An 8,718-nucleotide genomic window follows, 5' to 3' on the forward strand; every position below is an offset into this window, starting at 1 on the left:
TCAGGACCTCTGGTTAGCCACGATGTTACAGGTGGTGGAATTAGCTGTTGTTTTCTCTTTTCTTGGAGCAGGATTATTCTGTCATGAGTTGCTGTAATGGCTTGAGTTGGTTGACCTCCAGCCAGGAGGTGGTACTTTCAAGAGAACACCAGCTGTGGTAGTAGAAGGGGGATATAAACATGCCCTAAGTTGACCAGCACAATTATTTGGGTTTCTTAGGTGATGGGCAGGGCTATAAAGCTCCCAGGGTTTTATGTCTTTTGTGTTCACCTACCGGGGTGGGTAGAGGGATACCATCAGGTGGGGGCAGGGTTAGGCAGGTCTGAGCTCAGACTCTCCTTGGACAGGGCTTGCTGCAGCCACTTTGGGGGATGGTGTTCCAAGGGAGACTTTGGCTGCCTCTGCTACATCATACAGGTTGCCAAGGAAGTGGGGGAACCTGGCAGTGGCAGGCATAACCCAACTTCCATGCAACCAGCAAGGCCAGTCTCACTCCTGTCATGCTCTGCTAACAGCACCGAGTTTCTATCCAGGCATCCCGTGCATGGATTTCAGATGTTGTCACAGGTTATAAGTTTCCCCACTGAGAAAGCAAGCTTTCAGACCTCCCACCTCTCACCTGCTCACACCATTGGCTGCAACTCCTGCAGCAATTCCTGTTTGCTGCCCCTGATTCTGCTCAATAGAATTTGTGCTTGGTTGAAATTTTTACAAAGTTCAGTTGGAAGCTTCTTTCACCCTGTGACCCCTCTCTAGTTCCGCTGGCTGCCTTCACCGAGGACCCCGGTGAGATAAAGTAAGGGATAGCTTCCCTGGGCTTGAGCTAGGGACTGGGAGTGCCTACAGGGCTCTTCCTGTTGCTTCTTCTACTTTAATATTTCACTGAGCTCCTTAAATCTGTTTAAACTCTAGGTAAGATTAAATCCTCTCCCACGACCTGGATTTTCAGGTTCTCCCATGGGGATGTGTATGCAGAGGCAGGTTTTCCCCTCTCACACTTTGGGAACTCACAGTTTTCCAGCTGTCTCGTGGAGTTTCCAGCAGCAAGCCACTTATTCCACAAGATCTGTGAACTCTTTTCAATTTTCCTGGCATGTACCTGGGGTGGTTCTTGGAGCAGAAGTTCACAGTGTGAGTCTCCATGTGCTGTTCTGTCTGTCCAAGCGGGAGCTGCACGTTAGTCCTGTCTCCCATCTGCTATTTTCCCTAACTAGGTTATTCCTAATTCCTCTTTTTTCTTCTTTTTCAAGTTTCTTTTGGCTCTTCTCAGATTTGCATTTTTATATAAATTTGAGAATCAGCTCATCAATTTCCATTAATAAGCTATTGACATTTTGGTTAGGTTTGCATGTAACTTATATGAGGATTTGGAGAGAATTGGTATCTTAAAATATTAAGTCTTAATATACATGAAAATGTTCTCTCCTTCCATTTATCGAAGTTTCTAATTTCTCTCAATAACATTTTGTGGTTTTCGGTGTAGAGGCCTTAACCATAGTTAAACCAATTTATTGCTAGATGCTTGATGTTTTTTGATCCTACTTGTGGTAGGTTGAAAAATGGCCTGTAACAATGTTGGGTCCTAGTTCCCAAAAACCTATAAATGTTATCTTATTTGGAAAAAAGGTCTCTGCAGATGTGATTACGTTAAGGATCTTGAGGTGAGGAAATCGTCCTGAATTATCTGGGTGGGTCCTAAATGCTATCACAGGTATTCTGTTTTTTCTTGAAAAAAATTTTTTTATTATACTTTAAGTTCTGGGATACATGTGCATAACGTGCAGGTTTGTTACATAGGTCTACACGTGTCATCGTGGTTGGCTGCACCTATCAACCCGTCATCTACATTAGGTATTTCTCTTAATGCTATCCCTCCCCTGTATCTCCAACCCCTGACAGGCCCCGGTGTATGATGTTTCTTTTCCTGTGTCCATGTGTTTTTGGTGCAGTGTCTAGTTTTCTGTTCTTGTGTTAGTTTGCTGAGATTGATGGTGTCCAGTTTCATCCATGTGCCTGCAAAAGACATGAACTCATCCTTTTTTATGGCTGCATAATATTCCATGGTGTATATGTGCTACATGTTTTTCTTATCCAGCCTATCATTGATGGGCATTTGAGTTGGTTCCAAGACTTTGCTATTGTGAACAGTGCTGCAATAAACATACATGTGCATGTGTCTTTATAGCAAAATGATTTATAATCCTTTGGGTATATACCCAGTAATGGGATTGCTGGGTCAAATAGTATTTCTGCTTCTAGATCCTTGAGGAATCGCTGCCCTGTCTTCCACCATGATTGAACTAATTTACACTTACACCACCAGTGTAAAAACATTCCTATTTCTCCACATCCTCTCCAGCATCTGTTGTTTCCTGAGTTTTTAATGATCATCATCATTCTAACTGGTGTAAGATGGTATCTCATTGTGGTTTTGATTTGCATTTCTCTAATGACCAGTGATGATGAGCTTTTTTTCATATGTTTGTTGGCAGCATAAATGTCGTCTTGTAAGAAGTGTCTGTTCATATCCTTTGGGCACTTCTTGATGGGGTTGTTTTTTTCCTTGTAAATTTCTTTAAGTGCTTTGTAGATTCTGGATATTAAACCTTTGTCAGATGGATGGATTACAAAAATTTTCTCCCATTCTGTAGGTTGCTTGTTCTGTCTGATGATAGTTTCTTTTGCTGTGCAGAAGATCTTTAGTTTAATTCGATCCCAGTTGTCAATTTTGACTTTGTTGCCATTGCTTTTGATGTTTTAGTCATGAAGTCTTTGCCCATGCCTATGTCCTGGATGTTATTGCCTAGGTTTTCTTCTAGGAGGTTTTATGGTTTTAGGTCTTACATTTAAGTCTCTTTTTTTTTTTTGAGACAAATTCTCACTCTGTCGCCCAGGCTGGAGTGCAGTGGCATGGTCTCAGCTCACTGCGAGCTCCACCTCTCAGGTTCACGCCGTTCTCCGGCCTCAGTCTCCCGAGCAGCTGGGACTACAAGCACCCGCCACCATGCCTGGCTAATTTTTTTTGTATTTTTAGTAGAGATGGGGTTTCACCATGCTAGCTAGGATGGTCTTGATCTGCTGACCTTGTGATCCGCCCGCCTTGGCCTCCCAAAGTGCTGGGATTACAGGCCTGAGCCACATTTAAGTCTTTAATTCATCTTGAGTTAATTTTTGTGTAAGGTGTAAGGAAGGGGTCCAGTTTCAGTTTTCTGCATATGGCTAGCCAGTTTTCCCAACACCATTTATTAAATAGAGAATCTTTTCCCCATTGTTTGTTTTTGTCAGGTTTGTCAAATATCAGATGGTTGTAGATGTGTAGTGTTATTTTTGAGGACTCTGGTATGTTCCATTGGTCTATATATCTGTTTTGGTACCAGTACCATGCTATTTTCATTACTGTAGCCTTGCAGTATAGTTTGAAATCAGGTAGCATGATGCCTCCAGCTTTGTTCTCTTTGCTTAGGATTGTCTTGGCTATGCAGGCTCTTTTTTGGTTCCATATGAAATTTAAAGTAGTTTTTTCTAATTCTGTGAAGAAAGTCAATGGTAGCTTGATGGGGATAGCATTGAATCTATAAGTGAACTTGGGCAGTATGGCCATTTTCAAGATATTGATTCTTCCTATCCATGCACATGGAATGTTTTTCCATTTGTTTGTGTCCTCTCTTATTTCCTTGAGCAATGGTTTGTAGTTCTCCTTGAAGAGGTCCTTCAAATCCCTTGTAAGTTCTATTTCTAGGTATTTTATTCTCTTTGCAGCGATTGTGAATGGGAGTTCACTCATGATTTGGTTGTTTGTCTATTATTGGCATATAGGAATGCTTGCGATTTTGTTCACATTGATTTTGAATCCTGAGACTTTGCAGAAGTTGCTTATCAGCTTAAGGAGATTTTGGGCTGAGACGATGGCGTTTTCTAAATATACAATTGTGTCACAGGCATTCTTATAAGAGAGACAGAGAGAGATTTGACATAGACACACAGGGGAGAAAACCATCTGGAAATGGAGCAGAAAGAGATTTGAAGATGCTGGCCTTGAAGACTGGAGAGAGATGACTATTAACTCGAGAATGCTAACAGCCTCCAGAAGCTGGAAGGAGCAAGGAACAGATTCTCTCCTAGATCCTCTGGAAAGTGCCTTTGATTTTCTTGTTTTTCCCCAGTGAAACTGATTTTGGACTTCTGACCTCCAGAACTATGAAAAAATACATTTTTGTTGTTTTAAGTCATCATGTTTGTAGTAATTTGTTATAGCAGCCTCAAGAAACTGACACTATTGTAAGTGGTATTGTTTTTAAAATTCAGGCTAATTCAGGCATAATTTACAGTCAGTAAAACTCTCCGTTTTTAGGTATAAATTCAATGATATATGACAAATGTATATAGTAATGTAACTACCACTACAAGAGAGATATAGAACATTTTCATCACCACAAAAAAGTTCTCTTGTGCTTGTTTCAAATCAATCTTCTTCTCCTACCTAAGCTCCAACTAATTACTGATATGGTTTCTGCCTCTGGAGTTTGGCAGATGTCATGTAAATGGAATATACCAATTCTAAAGGTTATATGCAATATATAACCTTTAGATTTTGACTACTATTTTGTTGAAGAGTTTTGTGTCTATTTACAAGAGAAATTTTATGCAGTTTTTTTGTATTTTTTTTTCTGGTTTCAATATTAGGAAAACTCTGGCTTTACAAAATATGTTGGGAAGTGTTTCTCTTCTTCTGTATTCTGGAAGATTGTAAATAGAATTGATATTATTTCTTCTTAAAATGCTTGACATTATTTACCAGTAATGCCATCAGGGCCTAGAGTTTTCATTGAGGGAGTGTTTTAAACAACACATTCAATGTAATTAATAGATATAGGACCATTCATGTTATCTATTTCTTCTTGAGTGAGCTATGATAGTTTACAATTTTCAGGAATTTATTTTATCAATGTCATCAAGCATATTGGCATAAAGTTGATCATAGTATCCCCTTATTATCCTCTTATGTCTGTAGAATCTATGGTGATGTCCACATCTTTCCTGCCTCTGCAATCTTATTGTTGGTAATGTGTATCTTTAAAAATTTTTTTTCTTCATCAGTCTGGCTGGAGATTTATCAACTATATTGATATTTTCAACTAGCTTTAGATTTCATTACTTTTTTCTCCCTTTGTTTTGTTTTCAATTCTATTGATTTATATTATTTTGCTATAAGGAATTCTGTTTCTTGAACTCCTAATCTCAAGCAATCCTTTTGCCTCAGCCTCCCAAGTTGCTGGGGTTACAGGTACAAGCCACTGCACCCAGCCTAAGAATTTTGCTTCTGTTTCTATAAAAATTTAATGTCCTTTGGCACTTTAAACATGTCATCCCATTGATTTCTTGCTTTTAGAGCTTCTGTTGAGAAGTTAGCTGCGATTGTTGTGAGGTTTTTTGGTATGGATAATATATTCTCTTTCTCTACCCTGCTTTCAAATTTTTCTTTTTCATTTTTGAAGTGAACACTTCAAAGGAAAAATCCATGCCCAGTTATGAGATTCCCACCTCTGGGCTCACATCCCTTCATCGCCTGGTCAAGTTGGGAGCTCTTCTTTATCTCCCACTTTTTCTAGTTATTTATGGCAAAATATTGGTCTGATATAAGATAGTTTCTCATAAATGGCAGAAGTCCTTTTATGAGTTTGAAAAGTATATATTTTTAGGTCTTTACTGAAACTGTTAATCTTATCTTTTATCATATTGGCACAAATTATGTTAAAGACTGTTTAATTATGCAATCTTTGGATCTCTGTGAGTCTGTTTCTATTGTCTGTTATTTCTGCTGGGTCTTTTCTGTTGCCTTGCCTTATGGTATGCCAAGTTATTTTAAGATTGTGTGCCAGATCTTATATGTGCAAATTATTTTAGAAATTATGTGAGGACTTGGAAGTTATGTTCTTCCTCTGGAAAGGATTTTACTTTGCTTCTGTGAAGTTTCTGGAGCCACTACCAATTTGGGATAAACTTAATGTAATTTCAACAAGTGAGATAATGTAAAACATGGCTTCAGTTCCTACAAGGGAGTCACCTTCTGATTTGCCTTCACTTCTAAGTCATAGCCCTTGAGGATCCTAACCCAAACATAGCAAGTTTATCATCTTCTATTCCTTGGCAGACCCTGGATACCTCCTGTTGGCCCCCAGGCCTGCAAGGTTATCAAAGGCTGCTAAACATCTTAGATACTTTTTCTGGAATTGATAAGTGTCTCTAAAAGAAGCTCCTAATTCCATGTTAGCTCTGTTGTCTTATGCATCTTGGTCCACCAGTTCTTCACTATCTTTTGGGCCCTTCAGTACTCTAGGCAGTTTTAAACTTTTTAAAAACACAGTTTTTATAGATGTTTCCAACAGAAGAATGGTTCTCTTATCTAGTCCCACATTAATAACCTCATTTGCCATTTCCTTGAGTGTATTACAATTTTTTTTTTTCAAGACAGAGTCTTACTCTGTCACCAGGATGGAGTGCAGTGGCATGATCTTGGCTCACTGCAACCTTTGCCTCCCGGGTTCAAGCAATTCTCCTGCCTCAGCCTCCTGAGTAGCTGGGACTACAGGTGCATGCCACCATGCCTGGCTAATTTTTGTATTTTTAGTAGAGACAGCGTTTCACCATGTTGGCCAGGATGGTCTCGATCTATTGACCTTGTGATCTGCCTGCCTCAACCTTCCTGGGATTACAGGTGCGAGCCACTGCTCCCAGCCATAATTTTAAGTCTATTCATTTCCTGAATTGTTTCTAATTTGTCCGTATCTCTCTCTCTCTTCTCCCCCTTTTTTCCTCTTGTTTTTTTGTTTGTTTGTTTTGTTTTGTTTTTGTTTTTTTATTCATCTGTTATGGTAAAAGGCTTTTCTCAAATGTCTGGTAAGCCTTGTGTGGGTGTGTCTTTTTAATGTTTTAAAAACAGGGACTACATGCTGATTGGAGAGGGGGGTGTGTGTGTGAGAGAGAGATCAAAAGAGAGGGAGGTGAGGGGAGAAAAGATGTTAGTGGACTTCACTGATCAGGGCTAACCTTGCTGTTTCCTTAGGCTGGAGGAGTCATTAAAATGTCAGTATATGTGTGTCTTTTTTCTTGAGCAGGGTTATACTCCTAGCTGCCAATGTCCTAGGAAGTCTCACTATTCAGTTTTATGACTTTTATTCAATGCTTTACCACTTCTTTGAGTTGTTCCCTGAGTTCAAATTATCTCCACCAGGGAATAGAATGTGACTACCTAAATTTCCGGTGTTCATCTCAGGCCCAATCAGCTGTGATCAGGGGACTTGGTCACATGGTATAGAGTTGCCACTTTGGCACTGAGGTGAATATATTTTCCCAAGAGGATTTGAATGGGAGGAAATTATGCGCATATTCTTCATAAGGCACATTTTTATATCTTATTTTACTTGAAGCACTTGTGAAAGTTCTGAAATCCTTATATTTTCAAGGAAATCACTCCTCTTGATTTGGGAGAGTGGAAAAATAATCAAGCTATTTTGAGTAGTCAGCTTCCTCTTGTCGGGGACTTAAAAATTGTCATTAGGCCCACTTGGGACACATTCCGGATGACGGGATGTCCATTTCTGCTCAGAGATGGTTAGTACCTTGGCTATTTCAAAACAACATTATCTATGAGATGTGCAGAGGACATAAAACCAGATTAGAAGCTTCCTTCATTCTTTAGATAGAGTCTGTTCTAAATTTATAGGAGGGAAATTTGGGGATAACCAAGGTCCTACTCTCACCTCATATTCCCCATTGCCAACTGGTGTAGTTAAAAAAGAAAGAATAAATTTTATATTCAGACAGACTTCCGTTTGTGCCAGAGCCACTTACTAGCTGTGTGGTTTAGGGCATGTTCTTTAAACTTGGAGGTTCAATCTCCCCCTCTATTTAAAATGGGAATAATAAAGCTTGTTCTGGAGCTTGTTCTCGTCATACTCAATGAAAATAGTAATGCTTATGTGTTAAACGCATGTTAAATGTGGTAGTTTTTCTCACGGTCTTATGTCTCACATGATTCAAATTACTCAAAGTCCTATCACAAATGTTTTACCCTATTGAGAAAGCCAGGTTGATTCCTCACTTGTTCTGCCGAGGACATCGCTGGGGCAGGACATAGTGCGTAGGGAGCTTAGATCAACGACAGGTTGGCGTATCATTCATTTAACAGCTGAAATGGGCGGGACTGAGGAAATGACTAGAGAGGTAGCATCTTGGAGAAAAGGCAAATTAAGAGCTAGATGTCAATTTGTCAAGTGTAAGAAGCTCAGTTTTACACAAACTAGACTAAAACTTGAAAAATCAATCATGTATGAAACTTTAAAGTGGGGTTGGGAGGCAGGATCTGGAGAAATTCCCAGAACCACAAGATATGGCTCCTCTGCTCCACGCAGGGTGTGATCTGAGGGCTTAAGATTGCATGATGATTTTTATTATCTTTTATTTTCTACTTATTTTTATATAAATTAAATATCTACATAAGTATAAGGGGGTAAAAAACAAAAGCCCACCTTTCTGTTACCCCTTCTAATCTGTTCCTATGCATTTACACACATACACAAAATACTTTTTAAAAACATAAATGGGATCAATCTTTTTAAAAACATAAATGGGATCAATCTGTACATCTTTTAAATTTAATAATATATTTTGAAGATTCATTCAATAAATATTATGAACTACTTTAGGTAATAGAGATTT

This window comes from Macaca nemestrina, chromosome 12, assembly GCF_043159975.1.
Source record: "Macaca nemestrina isolate mMacNem1 chromosome 12, mMacNem.hap1, whole genome shotgun sequence".
NCBI lineage: Eukaryota > Metazoa > Chordata > Mammalia > Primates > Cercopithecidae > Macaca > Macaca nemestrina.